The sequence below is a fragment of the Pteronotus mesoamericanus genome, unplaced genomic scaffold (assembly GCF_021234165.1).
Source record: "Pteronotus mesoamericanus isolate MK-2021 breed Mesoamerican mustached bat unplaced genomic scaffold, CSHL_Meso_final scaffold_174, whole genome shotgun sequence".
In the NCBI taxonomy this organism is placed as follows: domain Eukaryota; kingdom Metazoa; phylum Chordata; class Mammalia; order Chiroptera; family Mormoopidae; genus Pteronotus; species Pteronotus mesoamericanus.
The window spans coordinates 6,398,896-6,422,940 of record NW_026555309.1 but is presented as its reverse complement, the minus strand read 5'-3'; positions in this window follow the sequence as shown (position 1 = coordinate 6,422,940).

The following is a 24,045-nucleotide window of genomic DNA, read 5'->3' as shown; positions in this document are numbered from 1 at the left end:
ACAACAAAGTTTCTAATCAGGCCACGGAGACCTGGATTTCTCCTTATTTGCCTTACTCTCCATCTCTTCCTCCGAAGATTTTTGGAGACTTTGTTGCGAGGAAAGATGGCTTTAGGTCAAATTGCTCAGGCCTGATCTTAAAGATCTAATTGCTATTGGAAGCGAAGCCGGTTTCCCAGCTGGGCCTCCACTCTGGAGATGGCACAAGGAAGACTGTCCAGCTCTGCTCTGGGCACCCTGCTGATGGATGAGGTGTCAGGCCAGTAGTCATGTGAGGACTGGTTTCCAAATGGTATGAACAGTAGTCAAACGTGGTACTTGGTGATACTGAATGCAATCTGTAGATTGTCTACTTCATGATGTTTCAGTCTGGATATATTAAACGACTAAACTTGCTTTCTAGAATCAAGAGGAACTGATTATTCCTATGCTTAGACAAGGATTTAAAGGAAATAATGTGACAAATAGTTTTAGAGAAGAAAATGGTTCAAAATGTTTCATACCACTAAAATCAGTGGGTTCTTGGCTGAATTTTGATAGTTTTTGCAGTTTGATGTTTGTAACTTAATTGTATTTCTTTCATTTATCTGGTTACATGATAATTATGAACACATACTCAGACAGATACGGACACTCATATACATCACAGTGAGGTGCTACATACGTCAGCTTTATGGATGAATTTCATCCCTTTGGAACTCAGCTAGATACTTTTGATGGAAAAATTTTGTTGCTTTTTGATTTGGGTTTGGAAGTCAATAATTTTTGGTTATTCTGTCTGTTTTACATTACTCAGGTTGTAATTTAGCCAAGTGAGCAAATCTCTTTTGTAATGGCTGATGTGTACAAGTGAACAGAGGCAGCAGATATTGAATCATGGTTGTCAAAAGACATAAAACAATTATTTTCCTAAAGAAATAGAAGTGAATGTCAAAGCAGTATTCTTTTAAGTTTAAAATTTCGTTTATGTGCACTTTTGGATTCCTGTGTAACATAACTAAGTGTTTCACTTGTTATGATTCAAAGAATCCTTTATACCCAGAAAATGTATGGATGGGGGACTGTAAGTTCAGCAAATTAAGCTGTAGAACTAGATGGCTTGGTAATGAAAGCAAGAAGGCAGAATTACTTGGTGATAGTAAACTACACCAGTATTTACCAGAGTTTATGTAGTAAATGCAAAAATGGGTTGCATGGTTTAGTCTCAGGAAGTGTTTTACTTAAATGCCTAGTATTTCAGATTGGCTTTTTTATGTAGAAATTATTGTGTTACTCAGATTTTGCAGAGCTCAACGGTTCTTGCAATGGAGTAATCAACTCTTATCTGAATTATTTAAAGCCTGGGATTAAAGGCCTTGCAGTTGAATGCTGACAAGCTCTCACATGTAGGCAGGGGAAAGTTAAGTATTCTTTTCTTTCTGTATATACTTTGAAAATAATTTGGTCAAGTGTAGTGGATTATTTTTAAAGTTTATGCATAGGAAACAATGAATAAGTTTTACAGATTGTTTTCTAAATGAATAAATAAGTTCATTCAGCAAAAGAATAGGGATCTGTTTAATACAAAACAGTGTGCCACCTAAAATACATTGTTTTTAAAGGATTATTCTTTCAAACAGCGTATTTGCTAGAGAAATCTTCACTGTTTCAGGAAAGTGTTAAGGGTGTGGATACACAGAATACATTCATTCAACAAATTCATTTGTACAACATGACAATTTTATGTCATGTTTTTCCTTTTAGAATTTTGGCTGACTTCCTAATTTGCTTAAAAGAAACAGTATTCCATTTGTATGTGTATTTTTACTTGTAAACTGAAGGTATGTACTAAATGGGGCTAACCAGTCACAGATTATCTTCTGCATGAGTTCTGTTGAATAAGCAAATAGTTAAAAAAAGCATTAATCATAATATATAATATATTGAATGTGTGTGTGTATATATATATATATATATATATCAACACAGCACACCATTTTAATACACAGTTTTAGGTTCCAAATCTTTCTTTTCCCTTTTCCCCTTTCCTTTCCTTTCTTTCTTTCTCTTGGGGGCAGGGCTGCAAAATTAAATAAATAAAATTATAATGACATTCCCTTAAACATACCAGTAAATATGTATGGAAATTGGAATAGTTTCCACATTTGTCAAAGGAGAAAAGTGTAATACATAAATATTATATTCAGCAAATGTTTAAAATAGAGAAATGTTATTTGTTGATATTATTTACTATGGAAGCAATATTTATTAAATTTAGTATATCTTTATGAAATCATTATTATTCTAAAGTACATTTATTCAGTACTACATACATATTGTCACATTTTTTTAAAAAGAAAATATATCTGTAACAAAAATCTAAAAAATACACAATAGATTTAACATATCATGAAAATTACTCTATAGGTATCCAAGTAATCTATATCTCAGAAAAAAATTTTTTTTGAAAAAAATCCATCTGAGTATTTAAGAAAACATGATGTATTGGACTACATCTCAACTGCAAAAGGAAACAAATATCTTGATAGATAGAACTGGTACATCTTCATCCAAATGAAGGTTAGATGGCAAAGCCTATGGCTATAAAATGAAAAGTATATGCAATCTGGTAAGTTTATTTTGAAACATATTTTAATTTTTGCATTTGTTTTTCTTCCTGACAGATGCATATAATTCAGACATTCTTCCATCTTGACAGAAATTGTCAAATCCAGTTCCAATTTATATCAACATGATCTGACAAAATATAGTATCAATAGGTTATCATGAAGTATAAATGTAAACTCTACCAAATGTTGCTTCAATAATGCCGCTTTTTCTTTTATCTAAAAATAAATCCAGTGCAGTTTTTCATGATAGAGATAAGGTAGAAAGGAACTGAGAGAAATTTGATGTGCCCCCCTCCATGGTTCACCATGTTGCCAAAGAATTCTGGTCCCTAATACTTCTGTGGAGAGACTCAACCTGGTATTTATTTATTTATAAACTTCTACCTCACTAGAGATTCAAAGTTATATTTAGAAAACTAGAGCCTCACATGGTATGTGTTTGATACTTTGATTTAAATACTTCATGAGTATGCCAAAAGTAATTTTTAATGAAAAGATTTCATTAGGGCTACATGCATTTCATTTAAACATCCTGATGGATTTTTGTGTATCACGTGATATGACATTTCATTTTTTGGAAACAAAGAAAAATCAAGCTTCTGAATGAAATTTTATCCCCCAAATCATTCTCAGAGTCCTTCTTAGTTTAACATTTCTATCAACTAACTGCATTTTGATACATATGCTGAGAAGTCCATTTCATACCACGCATAAGCGACATTTTTTCACAAAAGGCTCCAAAGGTGTGTATGTGTATAAACTATTTAAATTTCAATGCATTGTCGATATTTATTATAAGTTTAAAAGGAGTTGTCCAGCACTCACTTTATGGTAATTTTTTAAACAAAAGCTAAATTTTAGAAATACATATGAAATAAAATATATAAAATTAAACACTTCTGTATTTGGATATTTTACCTTGGCAATCAGAGGCTGAGTCTATAAGGATGACAAAAACATTTCTTTCAATTAAGGAGGAAGTTTGAAGATACTATAAGAAACTAGCTGTGTTGAGGTTAAGGCAAAAACCTAAGGTGTTTTTGTTTGCTTTGTTTTGTTCTTGTGTTGTTATGGAGTGGAATGTAGCTCAATGTCCTTGAACTCCTCTAGTTCCCCTTATATATTTTATTGCTTTTGTGGGAATAGTAGTGGGGGTAGGGGTGTTAGAGAGGAGGAAGGGTGGGCAGTAGACTCTACTGAACCAGTCTCCCTGTGTCAGAAAATGATCCATTTTTCAAGCTTTTCTTTCTCTGTTGTTCTCATGTCTCTCCACTCAAAGTGCCTAAGAGACCCCATGAAAATTAAGCTTTGGTAAAAATCATTTGTTCTGTACCTGATGACAATGGCATCAAGAGATAGGAGAATGATCAGGTCTCACGTCAGGACTGGCCCTTTGGAATTTATTCTGATCTGCAGCAAAATTATGTTTTATGTATGTGCATGATGTTTTATTTCCCAGTAGTTACACGTACATTGCAAATGCGTGGATACCATATTTAAAATTAAAACCTTAAAGAAGAGAACATTTACTTGAACGTATGTTATAAGAAAAAAAACGTTAGAGGGAAAAGATCTTAACTATGGAGAAGGAAAAAATCCATAGGCATGAAACTATATGATGACACTGCATTATATATTGACATCGCAATCAGCATGAATCAAACTTCAGTTTTCTGAAGACTACAGTTAACTGAGGTTTATGAATAGCCCCAGAGTTTTTCTATGTACTCCAACCCTTTAAGAAAGGTAACTTTTATAAATCTAGCCAGCCAAAATCCTACTCTATCTCAACTGCTTTTTATCCCAAGGTGGTTCAGTGATCCCCTGAGACCTAGAAATAAACAGGCTTTATTGTACATGCACTTCACAGAGCTGAGCCAGGACAAGCCATTCTGGGGCAACCTGGAAGGAAGTGAGATTGGGGCTTTGGGGCAGGATCAGAAAGGCTGCTAAGCTTGACATGACAGGTTCCTCGGGCCTTTGTGAAGGACCTTGCTCTCAGGAACAGAGCCAGAATTTCTTCAAAGTGGTAGGGATAATAACAATTTCATGCTTTGGTATGGAGCTGGGTTTGCTAACATTAATACTAATGATTCACACAGCTTTAAAGAAAACAAGCTTTGTGATTAAGCTTCCCTGTTCTCTCCCCTCTCCTCTTCTTCCTCTATGTCTTTCTTCTTCTCTTCCCTCCTTTTCAGACTATAGTGGCACTGAATAAGCCTTGTGGACAGATACATACCTTGCTATTGGTTTATTTGCTTTGCTGTTTATGCTTAAGAACTTGTCAGGTAAGGGCTGAAATGAAGTGTTTTTACTCATGTTTTTTTTCCTACTCCTTTCTTCTGAATGTTGCACTCTTCAAAGAAGCCAAATGTATTAGACTAGTGTGCTTACTCAACGCCTCACCCTGGAGTCTGGAGGTCTGGCCAGAAGCATAGAGAAGACCAAATTGCAGATGTGGTTTTCTTCTAACGTGGGCTTACGGTTACTGGAGTTTATTAATCTAAGGTGTATCTCTGGAAATTCCTAAGCACAATCTTGAACCTTTAGGAACACTCCTTATTTTAGAAGTTCTGGGCTTGAAAAGAAAGGGAATGAGTGCCCTTATTGGACAATTTATTTTGATCCTGTCTCCATCCTCTTCTGGAGTGTTTTTATATATGTGAGTATATGTAAGGATGGAGAGAATGAGAGAGAGCAAAATATAGCAAGTGAGAGAGTAAGGTGATAGATGGTAGGAATAGGTGTTGAGATATGGGAATGGTCTTGGTTTAAAGTTGGAATGCATACATATATAAACATGGTTATCAAGGACTTTTTAGAACACAAAACCAGTCAAACAAATGAGGAGAAATAATTGTGCAGCTTTATAATGTCTTTAGTTTGGAAATGTACATCTATAGATGGATGAAGAGATTAAGGAGACTTGAAAATCTGAATTGTCTGGGAGAGAGAAATGCTAGGTTGTAAGAGACGTTGTCTGTGTATCTCCAAACATTTAGGTAATGCTGAAGGAAGGTGGTAAGGAAAGAGGCATGACATTTGGTTGGGTTCACTATATGTCACATGTTCTAGCACATTATTTCATTATATTCTCACCAGAACCCTGGAAGGAAAGGATTCGTTTTTCTTCATCTGAGAGGTTAGTATACTGAAGCCCTGGAGGGTTAGAGAACCTGACCAGGGTCATACAGCTAATACTTTTTGGAATCTAGATTAGAATTCAACTGAGCTTGTCTCCAGAATCTATATTCTTTTTCTTAAATCAGAAATATATCACATAATTTATTTTCTTCATAATCATTTATGACAAAAGTAAGTATTTAATCACCATGTATCTTCCCAGACTCATCTTTCTCTATACTCTCCACCCTCTGGTCATTTCATATTATGTCAGAGGGACAGGGCCTCATGCTTTTCCATACAGTCCTACCCCAAAGCTCTGTTCCTTGGCTCAAACTGTTCAATTTGCTCACAATGCCTTGGACAAACCGGAACACTGACTTGGGTTGTAATTTAGGGGTGTGTGAACTGATAGGATTGGGGGCAAACCTATTTATATACACATATATACATGACTTGGTATTTTATATTGTATTAAACCTGAAACAGAGAAATTGGACAAAGGCAGTAACAATGTTGCTTTTCAGAAATTTATTTTGGGAGTGTGATAATTCCTTTTCCTTCTTTTTCTAGTTTTAAAATATTTACTTTTATAGAACTTTTTTTCCTTATCCTATTTCACATCCTAATGTACAATCTAGCCAACGAAACAATATGTCTGATTTCAAGGGCATGAGCTACTACTTTTTTGAGGTTAGACATCTTGAAAGAGGAAATAACTCTTTCAAGACCTTGGTTCTCTATGTTGCACTTTTTAAATGTTTGGTATTTAGTGCTTAATTCTCAAAGAAAGGAAAAATAAGAGTATGTTAGTAATATATCTGTACTGCATGGAGTTCCCTAGATGTAAAAATATTTTTAGTATATTGAATATAATTCTCTGCTTCAGTTTTCTTGTCATGATAGTGATAATCTTAATTTTAATGTGACCTGTAAAATTGTATTAATATTGGTCAAACACCTTGAGAATGATAAATAATATCAAGTATCAGAACTTTAAAAAATGCTGAGTTAGAAAACATTTAGCTTCAAGTTAATACTTCTAGTTCCTTATTGAAACTTTAGTTTTTCTTCAAGATTTTCATAACAAAGTCTTTAAATGAGTATTACTCATATACAAAGACTATTTCTGAAGAAAAAAGTAAAGACCTTAAAAGAAGTAATGTAAGAATTATTTTTATTGATCTAAAAACTCAGAGGAAAAGTAGGTTAAAAAAGAGTATTATTTTTAAAATTAAAATATTTTGATGATTAAAATGATTTAGTAAATGAAGATGGAAACATGAAAACTAGAACATTAAAATTTAATGTAGCAGTTTTTGGTCAGGAATTAAACATTGATTATCACATCAAATATTTGATTTAAATTATGTCAGTGTGTGTGTGTGTGTGTGTGTGACTTTAAAAGCTAAGCTTTGAGTATAAATTACTGTTGTGGTACTGCTTAAAATCCAGGGTTGAGGGTTACTATGGGGACCACAGGGAAAGAAATAGTAAAAGCACATAATCACTTGAATTTTTTCAAACTAGTAATCTAATGTTCAGTGGACAAAATAGTACTCCAATAATCTTTAAATCCTGAGTTTTATTTGGAATTAAGTCTCAGGTGAGCCAGTGTAGCTCTTTGATTTTAATTTCTTCATCTGCAAAATGGAAATCAAATTGCTTACTTGTAAAAGAAATTGTAAATACTAATTAATTCATGGGTTTGGACATTGATAATAAATTCCCTTTTTAAAATTCAATTTTCAAGGCTTCAAACTCAGACATGCTAAAGATGCAGAAGTTTTCTATTTATATATAAGGTACCCCAATATTTGTGTTGGTCAAATGTGTACACAGAAGACTCGAAAAAGAGATAGGTTTCTTGCAGGGCCTGATGTTGATTTCAAGCTAACCAAATCACAGTGGAACTTCAGAGAGAGAACACTAAATTCTACTGGTTCTCCTATGAGGCTTAAGAGAGGCTTGTATGTGTATTTGTGAGTGTGTGTGTGTGCGCACACAGTTATATATGCAGGGCTTTTTTTTTGGTTTGTTTTCTTGTTTTGCTTTTAAGGTAAAAATGTAGAAAAATACACTTAGGGAAATAAACCACCCAATCCCAATAAATCTAAATGAGCGCTCTCTGGTTTGTAATACACACGCAGCGTCTGGAGGCCTGGCAGCACTGCCTGCGAACCAGCAGGCAGGGGTTTAAACGGAGCTGGGTGTATGTGACCTGCTAAGTCTAATATTAAGGAATTGTTTCAGGTGTGCAGGAATTAACTTATCATGATGGTATTATCTGTGCAGAGAAATAAATTAGACCATACGGTGGCCTTCTAGGGTAAGTGTGTTTCACATGGAAAAGGCACTGGATGAGGATCAGGAGCCCCCGTTTCTGAGATCTGACTCCACCTTTAACCGACTGAATGAGGGCGGAGCAGTGGCAGTTTTCTGAACTGCAAAATGAGTGCACTCCATTAACATCATGCTCCCCTGGTCCTGTCACTCAGATCTCTTGATTTCAGGCTGATACCCTGCATATTGTTTTACCCTGTCTTTCCAAAAGCGTTTCCATGGGGCAGAAATCAACTCCAGACAAACTACGTGGTAGGGAGTATTGCCTGCAGAGAGCTGTGCACATATTCAATAAATACATGTTGCTTGAAATACTTGATGATTAATTAACCATCTAGAGAAAGCCTGTGATCAATGTTGATGACTAAGCCTTAATGGTAAAATAGTTAAAATTTATTGAGTACCTCTAATGTGCCAGGCACTTTATTTGCAGTTTGCATATGATACCTCATTTAAGCAATCATCCAGGAAACACATCTAAATCTTCCTGGAGTTTTGACATTAAGGTATTATTGGCTATTCTCAGGAAAAGTCTTTTCTGCTAGACATGTTTGGAGCCTCCCTCATGATGTCATTTGAAGAAATTCAATAAAGGCAAATGGATTTGCATTGGAAGAAAGCAGGGCCAAATATCCATAGAAAACTGAAACCAAGGCATTCAATATATAAATTGCATCTTGAAAGCTCTAGCCAACATCAGGATCAAGCCAGAATCTTTCTCATCATTCATGGTTCTTTTTATTTTCTGAATATTTAATTAGGTGGGAAGGGGGTGCTTAAAAAATTCCACCATCAAAATAGCTCAGAATCCATTTTCTCCTCTCCATTTAATAACTGTTTTAGTTCAGACATTTTTCATCTCTCTTGTGGACTGTTACAATAGCCTCCTCAATGTTCTCCCTTCCCACCCTTTCCTAATCTATTGTCTCTCCTTGCTGTCAGATTGTTTTCTAATACTCAAACAGATGATGTTTAAAATTCTTCAACAGTAGCTTCTTTTGACATCTTAAATGGGACATTGCCTCTTTGCCATCTCTGTTCCAGGAGGAGGCTGTGCCCCATCCTTTGGTGTCTGTGCACTTTGATATAGACTTCTTTTAACAAGTATATTTTATGAGAGTTTCTCCTATTGGTTTGTGAACCTTCTTTCTATAATGAAACATCTTCAAGTCATATCAGTGATAGGCATATTATTAATAATTGTTGAAGGAATAAAGAATTTGGGGAGCTTGAGCTATTTTCTGTGTTTGGTTGAGGAGGCATAAAGATTCTTTATTCTTTCTGTGACTATCATCTTGGTCACCAAAAAAAAAAAAAAGCCTATATAGAATTTTACTTTTAAAGCTTCATTTCTTCTGCCCCACTAATATTTCCCCCAGAGGTTCTATGTTGTTTGGCCAGTTTTAGAGTTTTACCTCACTGAGAATTTCAGCATCTTAAGGCTTCATGCTTTTGTTGATTTGTAAGTCAACACACATTTTTCTCTAGTTGCTATATTTAGAGCAGGATGCAGCTAACTAGGTTAGTGGAAATGATTTGGGATCTCAAAGCATAAGCAGTAGAGTCAGAAAGAGCTAGTTTCTAATGATGATTCCATCATTTATTAGTTGTGTGAACTTGAGTGAATTTCTTAGCCACTCTGAACCTTAATCCTTTTTCTGTACAATGGAGGTGAGTCTTAGGATATAGAACTGTTTCTGATCATTCTATGTTATCACATGTGCAAAACACCTAGTGTAGTGCTTGGCATAAAGTAGACTCACAATAGTAGCTATTATTGTTATTATTATTAATATTAGCATTTAGCGATCTGCTATGGTGTGGATTAGTATCACAGTTAAAATTGCTTTTAAAATCCATTATCTCTTTGATTTTCATGAAAAAACACAACCATATAATTTTCATCCATTACTTTAGAACAAGTCTTGGTTCATTACCTTAGAATTTCTGATAGACAAGTTATTTGGCCAGGTGGCAGTTGGACACGGCCCAGAAATAAATATTTCAGGATTAATTCTTAAAGGCCTGATTCTTTTTTCTGATACTAAGAACTGAGGTCTTAGGGCCAAGGTTACACTGAGAATGAAAGATGAATTCCTAGCCCCAAAAGGAAATATTCCCAGGGCTGAGCCCGGGATGGTACAAGAGGCTGCAGAAGCAAGGCAGGAGGAATCATTCTTAGAATGACCCAAATGAAGATGAGGGGAGAAAGGAGCAGAGAAAGAGCCTTCTTAAATATCCTGCAAAAGCCTCTCAGATCTGCAAAACCTGGAACTTGGGGACTTAAGATTGCTATGTTCTAGCAAGTGAAGCTAATGGATAGTGTATTCAGCAGCCTTTTATAATATGTTTAGAAGGATAGCCAAAGGTTTTTTTTTTTTTTTAACATTAAGGTATTTCTTCAATTTTCTTAGCAAATTTCTTCACTTGTTATACTTCATGACATCACATGAAATAGAGACTTGTCTTTGTTAATGAGCCTCTTTTCATACACAATGGGCAAAAGGCATTGCAGATTTGATTTGTCCAAAACAGAGCTCTTGAGTCTCTAATCCCTGAAACCCACCCTCTGCCAAAATTCTCCCAGTTTTCCCCTCTTAGTAAAAGACAAATTTGTTCACATGAATTCCATTCTTTCTGCCATCCATCCACCCATTCACCCATCCATCTATCCATCCATATATCCTATCAGTTCTCTCTCCAAAATCTTTCCTAAATATGATCACTTGCCTCTATCTTTAGCACTATAATCTTACATTTAGCCACCATCATTTCTCTCTTGATCTACTGCATAATTTGCAAACTCTTCTACTTATTTCTACTCTTGACTTGCCTATTCTCCAACCATAGCCCATCCTCCACAGAACTGCCAGAATAAGCTATTAAAATGAGGAGATTAATAAGTGCAATTAGGTAGGTAGAGAACAGCCATGGAGATATGTAGTATAAGAAACAGAGTTGCCAAAGAACTTATATGCATGACCTATGGACATGAACAATGGCGTGGGGATTGCCTGAGAAAGTTGGGGGGGCACTTGACAGAGGGGGCAGAAAGGGGGAAAATTGGGACAACTCTAATAGTATAATCAATAAAATATAATTTAAAAAATGTAAATCAAATTGCAGGGCTCCACTGCCCAAAACCATACAAAGCTTTCTATCATACTTAGAATAAAATCCAGAGTCCCTGCAATAACTCCAAACACCCTACATGATCTACCTGTCTCCTGCACCTTCTAGTTCCTTTTTTCTCTTCCCCATTCATATTTTTCTGCAGACATTCTGGCCTTCTCATTCCTGAGCGTTGGTATTATGAAGCTAATGGAATTTCCCTCTTACCTGGTTTGTAATAAATTTAGAGCTAAATTTATGGTCCAAATCTAGTAAGATTATAACAATACACATTTAAAAAAAGATTACCAATCTCATTTGTAACCCAGCCTTACTTTCTTGCTATTATTTTCTATTTCTCTTACCTTGATGAGTTAAAACTGAAATACAACTCTTACTGTCTTTTTTATTACAAAATCAGTATATATATTTATGATAGGAACATCAGGAAATACAATAAAAAGTAGAAAAATATTCTTACTACATTAACCCCCCTCCATTCCAATCCTCTGGTGACTCCCCACTACTCTTAATATAAAGTTCTAACACCTTGAGATGAGTTAAAAATCCTGGTTTCTGCTTACTTCCAGCCTCATCTGTCAACTCTTCTTCACTTAACTACCTTCTGTTTATTCTTCAGGTTTCAGTGGGAATGTTAGGAGGCTTTCTCAGATATCTTGTCTGTGAGCTGTTGACCTCACTAAATCCTAGCACTCTACGGTAAGATGATGATGTTGCCTCTATTGGAGGACAGGGGCAGTGTCTTTCTTATACTTCATTGTATCTGCAGCTTTAGCTTAGTATCTGGTCTATACAAAGCTCTTAATGAATATTGATGAGTGAGTGAATAAATGAATGGAGAGAAGCTCTTGCTGGGAGAGTGTTTTTGAAAGTATCTGTCTAGGGTTTATTTTGTATAACAAATATATTAAGAGGAGTGGGCAGGGAGTAGGTGTGAATTATAAAACTCTTTGAACAGGTTCACTTTAGGGGACAATAGTGTTGGAATCCTTTCTTTCGGAGTACACCCCAAAAGATTCAGGATTCCCAAAGCCCTTTCTTTGATAGGGGATCTCTTCAGTCATCTTCCCCTCAGTGCTATTCATGGAAACTATTGAGTTTGCGTACTTGAACATGACAGAATCAAACAAAAAGTTGGAAAACCAGAACATGACCTTTGTCACCATTCTAATTTTATTGACTCACAGTATTCATTTTATTGATTTATAAAATCAATGGTGTTTTCTCTGTTTCCATAGCTGGATAGCAAGCACTGTGAGCTTGCAGCAAATTTGTAACTATATTTTCATGCTCAGTCTGTCGTCAGAATGATGGAGATTTGGCTCAAAAGTAATCTATTTTCTGAATTAATAAAATAGCTTTCATTTGGCCCTGCCATATTTATGTAGTAGTTAAATCTTTGCTCTAGGCAGAAGTGATGGCAATGGCAGTATTTACAGGGACAACAACATGCAAGGATAGGAAACATGGATAGTTCTAGTAAACAGTTCATTCTAGGCATCCTGGTTTTCTATAAAATAGTCCAAATTATCTCTTCATATGCAGATAATTTCATGAAAATGAGAAAGAAAGCAGATTGAATTTAGACACATAATTTATAGGGTTTTACATTTGGAGGTCTCTATGATGAAACTGATTTCAAATATCATTTTTTATTCATTTGGGCTTTCTGTGAATACAAATTGAGTATTCTCAATCCAATAAGGAAATTTTCTTTCTTCCTTCCTTCCTTCCTTCCTTCCTTCCTTCCTTCCTTCCTACAAATAGTTACCATTTATTGGGGGTCTACTATGTGTCATGTAATCCTCTTAAACCTTCCAAACAACATGGTAGTTAGGTGTTTTCACTCCCAAATTACTGATGAGTATATGAGGGTGCAGTGATGATAAATAATGAAGGTCATACAGCGGGGGTTCCATTCAGATTTCTTTGACTCCAAAGTCCCTACTTGTAGTATAACAAGGATCTAGGAAGAATGGTGTAATTGTCAATGTATGGTCTAAAGTATTTTACAATGCTTAAAGGAACTAGAAATTTTTTCTCTAACATGCAAATTTGCACTATAAATTAATGAACGAGGCTTTCTGAAGTTAGAAGAAAGTTCTTGGAGTAAGAGCAGGTTCTCTGGTGAGAATATAAGGTGTGATAAAGTTGTGACATGCTCACTGACTCTTGGAATGGAAAAAAATAAGAATAATAAAAAAGGAGTTGAAAGGTAAGAAGTAAGGGTAGACTATAGATCCCTTGAGTCCTGTGGTTGATTAAAGAGACAGAAGAAGACAGGGAGTAAAAAGAAGAGTATCCTAAAGAGCAAATCCTAAGAGCATTCTTGGAAACAGAGCCCAGTGGAACAGCCAAAGGGAACAAAACAGACAAACTAAAAAGAACACAGAATACTCTGATTAAGAGAGTATGGCCCAAGTTAGAAAACATATACCAATCATGATTGATATGAAAGGTAATGCTTACAAAGTGGCTATAGATTCTGCTCTATAACCAGACGCTAAAAGGAATTTCCCTCCAAAGACCATAGTGGGGAGAAATAAAGGTAACAAATATTGAAGTTTGAGATAGGGCTAGTTAGCAGAAGCCAGGTAAACTAGACAAAGGCCATGGCCTAACTGGTCTTCCAACCCAAGGGCAGTGACATTTAGTCTCTAGGAAGGCTTGCTGACCAGCTGGCAGATTCCAAGATAAATTGGCTATAATCTCTGCCTTGGTTTTAATAAGGCCACCTTGTGAGGGGAGTTGGAAGAAGGAGGAAATGAGACAAATGTGTAAGCAGATAAAAATCACAGACAGTATGATGACTTATATAATATTGGTTGGCCAAAAAGTTTGTTTAATTTTCCCCATAAGATGGCTCTAGTAGTACTTAGTTGTCTTTAACTTCATTCAAAACAATTTTGTTTGTTTGTATTGTGACAGCTGTTGTAGCTATGTACATTAAAAAAAAAACCAAAATTGGTGAATTTTTGTGTAGCCATTTTAATATTGAAGATGGAAGAGAATATGCAACATTTTTGGAATATTATGCTTTATTATTTCAAGAAAGGTAAAAACACAACTGAAATGGAAAAAAAATTGTGCAGTGTATGAAGAAGGTGCTGCAACTGATCACACGTGTCAAAAGTGGTTTGCAAAGTTTTGTGCTGGAGATTTCTTGCTGGACCATTCTTGATGGGTAGACCAGTTTAAGTTGATAGTGATCAAATCAAGATGTCAATTGAGAACATCAACATTATACCATGGGGGAGACAGCTGACATATGCAAAGTCTCCAAATCAATAAAGTTATTGGTGAAAATGAAAAAAATGTATCTTTTATTTTATGGACAAAACCATATGGACTTTTTGGCCAACCCAATACCTGCATAGACATAGAAGTCACTTTGGAAATATAAAAAGATCATGACTATTTGATTAGAAACACACAGAAACTATTATGTAAAATCCTAAGTGTTATATTAATATTAGAAAAGTGCTATATACTGATGTAGTTACAGAAGAATTGATTCTTTCTGGTGGTTTTAAGAAAACCTCATTGAACAGGAGATATTTGAGAGTTCTTGAAGGATGACATTTTCTCCAGACAGAGAATGAAATTAAGTACCAAAAACATGGGTGAGGATTTGGTGCCCTTGATCTTTCACAGAAAGATTCTCAGGCTAGAAGTATAATCTACTCCACCAGAGAAAGGCTCTCAAACTATAGGTTCAACCACATCCTTCTCTTTTAATTATTATTAAAATAATCCAATGTAAGCAGTTTTCCAGCTCCTGTGACCGTTAAGTTTATAACGATGGGTTTCTTTGTACAAGTGTGTTTTGTTGTGGTGTCTACAACTACAGATAAAGCACAGGGGAAACTACTGGAGCTGTAATTTCTCCAGTGGTGATTGGAGAGGATTCTTTGTGTCTCTTGGAGATGAGAGGAGCAAACATGAGGTATATGGATGTATGTGTCTGCATAAGGGGTAAGGTGTGTACAGGCATCAGAGCCTGGGCAAGGCCAAGATACTGGGAAGAGGCTGTGATTCTCACTTGCCTTCAGGCATCTTTAACCACCTTTTGTTTGGGTTCCTGTAGAAAGACTGTGCTGTCCTGTTGTTTATTGGGTTGGCCAAAAAGTTGGCATGGTTTTGTCCATAAAATAAAAGACATATTTTTCATTTTCACCAATAACTTTATTGATTTGGATATTTTGAGTATGTCAGCTATCTCCTGTGTAGTATAACATTAATTGTATTAATTGTTCTCACTTAATGTCTCAATTTGATCACTGTCAACTTAAACTGGTCTACCTGATCGACTGTGGGGCAACATCCAAAGAGAAATCTCTAGCACGAAATTTTGAAAACCACTTTTGACATGTTCGATCAAGTCACAGGACCTTCTCCGTACATGGCACAAATCTTTTGTTTTTTTCCTTTTCAGTTGTGTTTTTACCTTTTGTGAAATAATAAAGCATAATATGCCAAAAAATGTTGCTTATTCTCTTCCATCTTCAATATTAAAATGGCTACACAAAAATTCACCAATTTTGATGTTTTTTAAAAATGCACATTGCTGTACATAACACAATCTGACAAAATTGTTTCAAATGAAATTAAAGACAACTAAGTGCTACTAGAGCCATCTTCCAGAAAATACTAAGAGAACTTTGTGGCCGACCCAATAGCTAATAGCCTTTGCACTTCTCATAAACGAGATGACATAGCATGTGAAAATATTCTGCCTCTCATAGTAAGAGAACTGAATGAGACAGTCTTCTTCCAGAGATCAGGTTTTAATTTTCAAATTATTTTCTCTGGTTTACAGTATAGAACTTGTCTAGTTGGTTTGCCGTTGCTTCTCAACAGCTGCCCTACGGTAGAAAAAATCAGGCACAGTATGTACCCAAAAGTATAGAAATGTCAGCATTTGCTACACTGATATATTAATTCCAATAGTGGTGATTCAGAAACACTTAGTGAATATACTACACCATATGGGCCTTAAATATTTATGAAATTTAAAAATTACAAAAACAACTTTTTAGTATAAATGTTAAAAATCTATTGCTATAATTTTTCATAAAGTAAGTTTTAAGCCTTTATTTTTTAATTTATAGATTATTCTATTACTAAAAGGACACTTAATTTTATTATTATTATTTTCTACTTTTTTTTTGAGTTTATTGGGGTGACACTGGTTAACAAAATTTTATAAGTTTCAGGTGCACAATTCTACAACACATCATCTGTACACTGTATTGTGTGTTCACCACTTGATTACCTACTCTGTAAAAAATACTATGTTAACCTCTATGGAGGAAAAAAAAAAAGAATTTCAGGAATTTGTCAGATTCATAACTAGTTTTTATTACGTTCTATTTTTACCACCTATTGGGTGGTGATTTTTCACTGTAGGATAAGAATTGAAAGAAAGAATAAGGAAATCTTAAATAAGTTCAATCTGCCTTTGCCAAGTGAAATGGCCTATAAGGAAGAGCAGACCTGGGAGACTATAAAGCAATGATCTTAATAAAAGCAAAGGTGTCTTAGAATTAGAAAAACAACATCCCCCTCCCCCTTTTAGCATGTCTTCCAAGCTTGGTGTAATGCTAGAGTGATCTGGGATAATTTATTTTAAAAGCTCTGGGCTAGTAACCCAGAAACGTGGCTTCTTGTGGTTCTTACACTAATTAGTTGTATCTTAGTTTCCTAATTCATAAATGACAGAATGATTACTTTATCCTTAAATTTGAGGTCATAAAGATTATTTAGCCTTTATATGTTTACCATGAAGACTTAAGCAACTGAAAACTAGAATCATATCTGTTTTGATCACCACTGTACAGAGAGTGGCAAAAGTAGGTTTGCAGTTGTGACTATGTGAAACACAGCTTATTTTTGTATTTTATCTATTAATTATTTTATTACTTTCCATATGAACAACTGTAAACCTACTTTTGCCCAATCTTGTATACCATATACTTAGTACAATTTTGGGCATACAGGTTTAGTCCAGACCACCACATTAAAGAGAATATCTCAGTAAATTGGGTCATATAAATTTTTTGATTTCCTAGTACCTATGAAAGTTATGTTTCCTCCATACTATAGTCTATTAAGCATGAGATAGCATTATATCTAAGAAAACAATGTACATATCTTAATTAAAAGTACTTGGTTTCTAAAAATGCCAACCATCATCTGAGACTTGTCATAATCCTTTTGCTGATGGAGGGTCCTGCCTTGATGTTAATGACTGCTGATTGATCAAGGTGGTGTTTGTTGAAGGGTAGGCTGTGGCAATTTGTTTATATAAGTCAGCAGTGAAGTTTGCTGCATTGATTGACTCTTCCTTTCACAAAGGATTTCTCTGTTGAATGTGATGTTCTTTCATAGCATTTTACTTATAGGAGAACCTTCAAAATTGGAGTCAGTCTTTTCAAACACTGCCACTGGTTTATCAACTAAGATTATGTAATAATCTAAATCATTGGTTTTCATTTCAACAGTCTTCATAGTATTTTCACTAGGAGTAGGTTCCATTTCAAGAAATCACTTTGCTCATCCATAAGAAGCAACTCCTCATATGTTAAAGTTTTATCATGAGAATGGAATAATTCAATCTATCTTTAGGCTCCACTTCTAATTCTAGTTCTCTTGCTATTTCCAGCATGTCTGGAGTTACTTCATCCATTGAGATATTGAGATGCTCAAAGTCATCCATGAGGGTTGGAATCAACTTCCCCCAAACTCTTGTTAATGTTGATATTTTGACCTCTTCTTATAAATCATAAAATTCTTAATGCCATAAAAATATGATGAATCTTTTCCAGAAGCTTTTCAATTGACTTTGCTTAGATCCATCAGAGTAATCACAATTTATGAGCAGCAATAACCTTACAAAATGTATTTTTCAAATAACGACTTGAAAGTCAAAATTGCTCATTGATCTGTGGCTGCAGAATTGATTTTCTGTTAGCAGGCAGGAAAACAACTTTAATTGCATTGTCCATCTTCATCAGAGCTCTTGGGTAACTAGGTGCATTGTCAATAAACAGTGTTATTTTGAAAGGAATTTTTTTTTCTAAGCAGTAGGTCTGAACAGTGAGCTTAAAATATTTAGTGAAGTATGTGGTAAACAAACATGCTGTTATCCAAGCTTTGTTGTTTAATTTATTGAGTATGGTAGAGTAGATATAGCATAATTCTTGAGGGTCCTAAGATTTTCACAATGATAAATGAGCATTGGCTTAATCTTAAAATCACCAGCTGCATTAGCCCCTAACAAGAGAACCAGCCTGTCCTTTGAATCTTTGAAGCCAGGCATGTGTTTCTCCTTTATAGCTATGAAAGTCCTAGAAGGCACCTTTTTCCAAAATAAGGCTGTTTGATATGCATTGCAAATCTGTTGTTGAGTGTAGCCACCTTCATTTATTTTTTGAGCTAGATCCTCTGGAACTTGCTGCAGCTTCTATATCAGTCAGTATCTGTTGCTTTTACTTACACTTTTGTGTTAAGGAGATGGCTTCTTTGCTTAAACCTCATGAACCAACTTCTGTTATTTTCAAGCTTTTCTTCTTCAGTTCCCTTACTTCTCTCAACTTTCATAGAGTTGAGGAGAGTCAGGGCCTTGCTCTGGACTAGGGTTTGGCTTAAGAGAATGTTGTGGTTGGTTGGATGTGTTCAGACCAATATGACTTTCTCCATATCAGCAATAAGGTTATTTAGCTTTTTTAATCATTCATGTGTTCACTGGAGTAGCAATTTTAATTTCCTTCAAGACCTTTTCCATTGCATTCACAACTTAACTAACTGGTACAAGAGGCCTTCCTTTCAGCCTATCTCAGCTTTCAACATTCCTTCCTCACTAAGCTTAATAATTTCTAGGTTTTGTTTTAAAGTGAAAGATGAGTGACTCTTCCTTTAACTTGAAAATTTTGAGGCTATGGTAGGGTTATTAATTGACCTAACTTAAACACTGTTTTATCTCAGGGAATAGGGAGGCCCAAGGACAGTGAGAGAGTGGAGGAACAGCCAGTAGGTGGAGCAGTCAGCAGACACACATTTATGGATTAAGTTTGCCCTCCTATATGGGCATGGTTTAAGGTGCCCTGAAACAATTACAATAGTAATATCAAAGATCACTGATCACAGACCACTGTAACAAATATAATAATAATAATAATAAAAAGTTTAAATATTACAGGAATTACCAAAATGTGACACAGAGACACAAAGTGAGCAAATGCTGTTGGAAAAATGGCACTGATAGACTTGCTCAACCTAGGGTTACCACAAATCTTTAATGTGTAAAAATACACAAAGACACAATATCTACCAAGTGCAATAAAGTGAAGCAGAATAAAACAAGGTATGTCTGTGCTTAAGAAATGTTTAGAAAAAATGAAGGAATAAGATGCAAAAAGGTTATAGAAGCGATCTCTATTTTCTAGGAGTCTAAGACAGTTATATTGTGGATCTCAGAATTCATGATCTACCCTGTAATTTCCTTGACTATACCTATCTCTCTCACCATGACTTAATCAACATCTAATTTTAATCAAAATCTTCCTGCCACCGTCATGTCCTCTTTTTTAGGTGACATGGCTTCTCCCTTTAATTGCTTATGTGCTGCACTAAGAAGAGATGTTGGGCTGATACTTGCTTTGTCACATAGTTTTAATATAAATATACTTGTGCTATATTTTGAATGCCTTTAATCCATTTTAGTATCTTCTTTCTATCCTTTGTGTTATTGACCACTTTCTGTGATTCATCCATATTAATTTCAGTTTATAGTTTGTCTTACTATTTTAGCTCCTATAAACATCTTTAAAATTTTTTACTTAATTATTGAATACTTGATTTTTTCCCTTAACTTTTCAATTTATTCAACTTAGCTTTATCAGTTTAATTATTCCTATGAGATCTCATCTCCACCTAAAATAGTTTATTTCCAATCTCTAAGATCAGTAATAATAATCAATAATAATAATATTAGTTGTATTATTTTTAGCATTTCTTTTGCCACCAATCTTTCTGAGTTGTAGCTTGAACTATCCTTCACACCAAAGAACCTAATATTTACTTTTCACTTTCAAAACTCCTTTATCTTTTGGGCTGTCGATGAAGTTTTGTATTGTTTTGAATCCCTTTCTACTCTGGGTCCCATGAGGAATGATGAAACCTTGACATCTTGAGAATACAATAATCCTACACTTCCTTGATCTTACAGTGGATCTGGTGTAGCATTTCTAGGATCTAGTACAGCCTGACTCTGCATTCTCAACTCTCATGTTACCAATTATAAAATGTCTAAAAGAATACTAATTGGGTCCTACAGAAATTTATGCAATCTGTCCTCACCCCAACCTTCCCTGTTCTCTGTGATCTCACATCACATTTAGGTACAGCAGTTCCAATCCATTTCTCTACTCCTAATGTTCTTTGTCTTGTCCTTACTTCTTTTACACTGAATAGAAGAGTTTTCTGATTTACTGAGAGCACTGAGACTCTCTGAGGCAATAATCCTGCCAACGTCTTTCTTTTTAATTCAGACAATCTCTCATACTTTCATTCATTATTTTCCTTACTGCTGCCCCCCTTTTCCAAGGTTAATTCCAGCAATTTGTGTTTGATCTTATTGCCACTTAATTCCTACAGGAATCTGTTTATTCCTTGTAAGTTTAGGTTCCCAGATCTACTAATTTGTTATTGTTTGGGTTTTTTAAATTTTTTTGAGTAGGTAATTTGACTTTCAGGCTCAGTCTTCCCATCTGTAAAACAGGAAAATTATACTCATCACATTGAATTGCCAAAGGATCAAATGAGATAAAAGATTCTTATGTTTTTCCAATTGCTTTTTTTGGTGATGATACAGTCTTAGCTATTTGGAGCAGAATTTCCTCCCAAATCATTGACCTTCACTCTAACTAGGACCAGAATCACAGCAAGCAGCATACTGAAACTGCAAAGTGTGTAAACATATTTATGATAAAAAAAATCAGACTAGAACTAGAGCTATGCTGTTATCTCAAGGGGATTTTTTTTTTCTAGAACTGTAGAGCCTCACTTGTTAAGAAAAATGAGAACATTTAATTTTGAAAATAATACTAGCAGGCAACTTGGGTATTGAATGATTTTTAAGAGCTCAGCTGTTTTACCTACAAAATAATGGGGTTTGACTGGATGCTCTCTAAGGTCCCTTGCAGCTTCAGGAATCTGTGATATTATGGCCCCGAGTCTAAGCTCCTCTTGTGGGTATGAAATTCATGGACTGTACTCCTGTGTGCCCTGAAATATAAGGCAGCAGCTCAGGGATGGTACTATTTCATCAGACAAAGAAGAATTCCTTGTTGCAAATGATTGTACCATTAGTTTTTGAGAGAAAACTCAATGATCTGCTCAGTTTACAAGGAGCAATATTGAGTGTTTCCTAGCAGATAGATAGCTGGCAGGCTTAAAATGAGTATTGATGTGTTTATGTGGAGATAAGGGTACATGTTAGCTTTTCTCAGAATTCCATTTTCAATTACTCTTGAACTAGTTTGAAAATTCATCGTCTTCACGCCAAATATCTCTTCATGTGCCTCATATGCTGAGTAGCAGAGCCTAACATCTCCACAGGGCTCACATTTGTATACTCAGGCAAAAATTAAGTGGAATTAGGAGAGTGCAGGCTTCTGGTACTGCTCTGGCAATCATGAATTGAGATTATTTGTTCATTAAATGATATACCTATATCTTGTATCTTTTCTTTTTTTTTAAAAGTACATTTTATTGATTATGATGTTACAGTTGTCCCAACTTCCCCCTTGTCCCCCCATCCCTCCAGCAATCCTCCATCTTAGTTCATGTCCATGGGTCATGCATATAAGTTTTTTGGCTACTTCATTTCCTACAGTGTTCTCAATATCCCCATCTATTCCGTACCTACTAATTTGTGCTTCTTAATCCCTGCACCTTTTCCCTCATTCTCCCCCTTCCCTCTCCCAACTGGTAACCCTACAAATGATCTCCATATCCATGATTCTGTTTGTGTTCTGCTGTTTGCTTAGTTTGTTATTTCAATTTGATCGTTGATAGTTGAGAATTTATTGCCATTTTAATATTCATAGCTTTGATCTTATTCTTTTTCCTAAATAAGTCCCTTTAACATTTCATATAATAATGTCTTGGTGATGATGATAAAAAATAAAATGTATAGGTTCTAGCTCATGCAATAAGATATGAAAATTTCAGGAAGCAGTAATAAATCAAGAGCCAAAAGTGTCGTAACTGTGTAGATATGATTGTACAGCTAGAAAATCCAAGAGGCTAAAAACTATTTGAATTAATTAGATAATTTAGCAGCATTGCTGGAAATAAATAGGTATATCTTTTATCTTTTCATTCTTGTTTTGCTTCTTTCCTCTCTTCCTTCCCTGTTTTCTCTTTGTCTTTCTTTTCATGTAAAATCCATTGGCTTTTTAGAAAAGAATGAACAAATGCATAAATATAGGTTCCTCTACCATAAGCTGCTCTTGCTAATTAAAAGCAGAGAAAATATCATAGAGACATAGGACTGCAGGGGTTCTTGTGAAGCCAATCAGGCCACTCCTCTAACTTTACACTGCCCCACACTACACATAGGTGATCTTTCTAGGTTAAAAAAATGCCATCACCTTTCCTGGTCTCTCTTCCAGTATCGACCGACTCTCATTGTCAGGAATGCTGCAGTATTGAAACTGCTGCTAAATTGTCTTTAATCCTGGCAGCAATGAATATGTTGACACTTTAGGGGGGAAAAAACAGAATAAGAGTCTTATTCATGTTCTTATGTTTCCAGAAAAGTTCAATGTTTCTAAGTATGATGTTTTATAGGATGGCTGTAGGTGTATGCCACCTAGGATTGAATTGGTGCTCTTGAAATATAATGAGACTATAATTTTCAGCTACTTTAAATCCTGTCTTGATCCCATATGTGGTCACAGCTGTGAGTTCCTCAGTATCATTATTTTAAATCAAACCAACTATTTTCTAAAGATATGACAATTAATAATTTAGTAAAATTGTGGAATGCATATTTTTACAAATTGAAATATACTTATTTCACGGAATTTCATGGATTGTGAATTGAAAAGAGACTTTTGGTCCTCTATCAGATGCTTAAATCCCCTTTTGAATATCCAAATGACCATCTCTCCTCTATCTGAATATATCTTGGGAATGGAGTATACTTATGAAAGCTCTTCCATTTTTAAGGCACACAGTTATTAAAAAGTTCTGTTTAGATGAGAAGACTTGGGCATAATCTAAGTTTTTATCTATCCAGTCCCATTTCCTTTTTACCTTCTGGATTTGTGGCTTGCTTGTGATAAACCACTTTCCCCTTATCCCAATAAAACAAAGCAAAATACACTAAACCTGACTATAATTTACAAAGCCAAATAGATCAGCGAGAGCCTATAAAATATATATAAATATTTGGGTATTTTGGCAGTAATCTAAAAAAGTAATGTGTTAAGGCAGGCACACATACAAAAGAGGATACCTATTTATATGCTTTTCTTTTGAGCAATCTGACCTGTTATTGGTTGAACTATTGATGATTTCAGCTGTTACATTTTCCTCAGAAGAGTTAAGATCTGCCCTTTGTTTTGTATTTGTCAAAAACATGATCTTAACAACACATCCACTTATTTTCATTTCATCAAAGCAAACTCTTTGCTATAAAATTGCCTCAAAGCACAGTGCAAATGCAAAACATTCTATTACCTAAAAACAAGAGTCAGCTGAACTAAAAATGGAATATATTAAGAATACGATATTTTAACAATACAAAATTATGCTTTTTAGCTCGCTG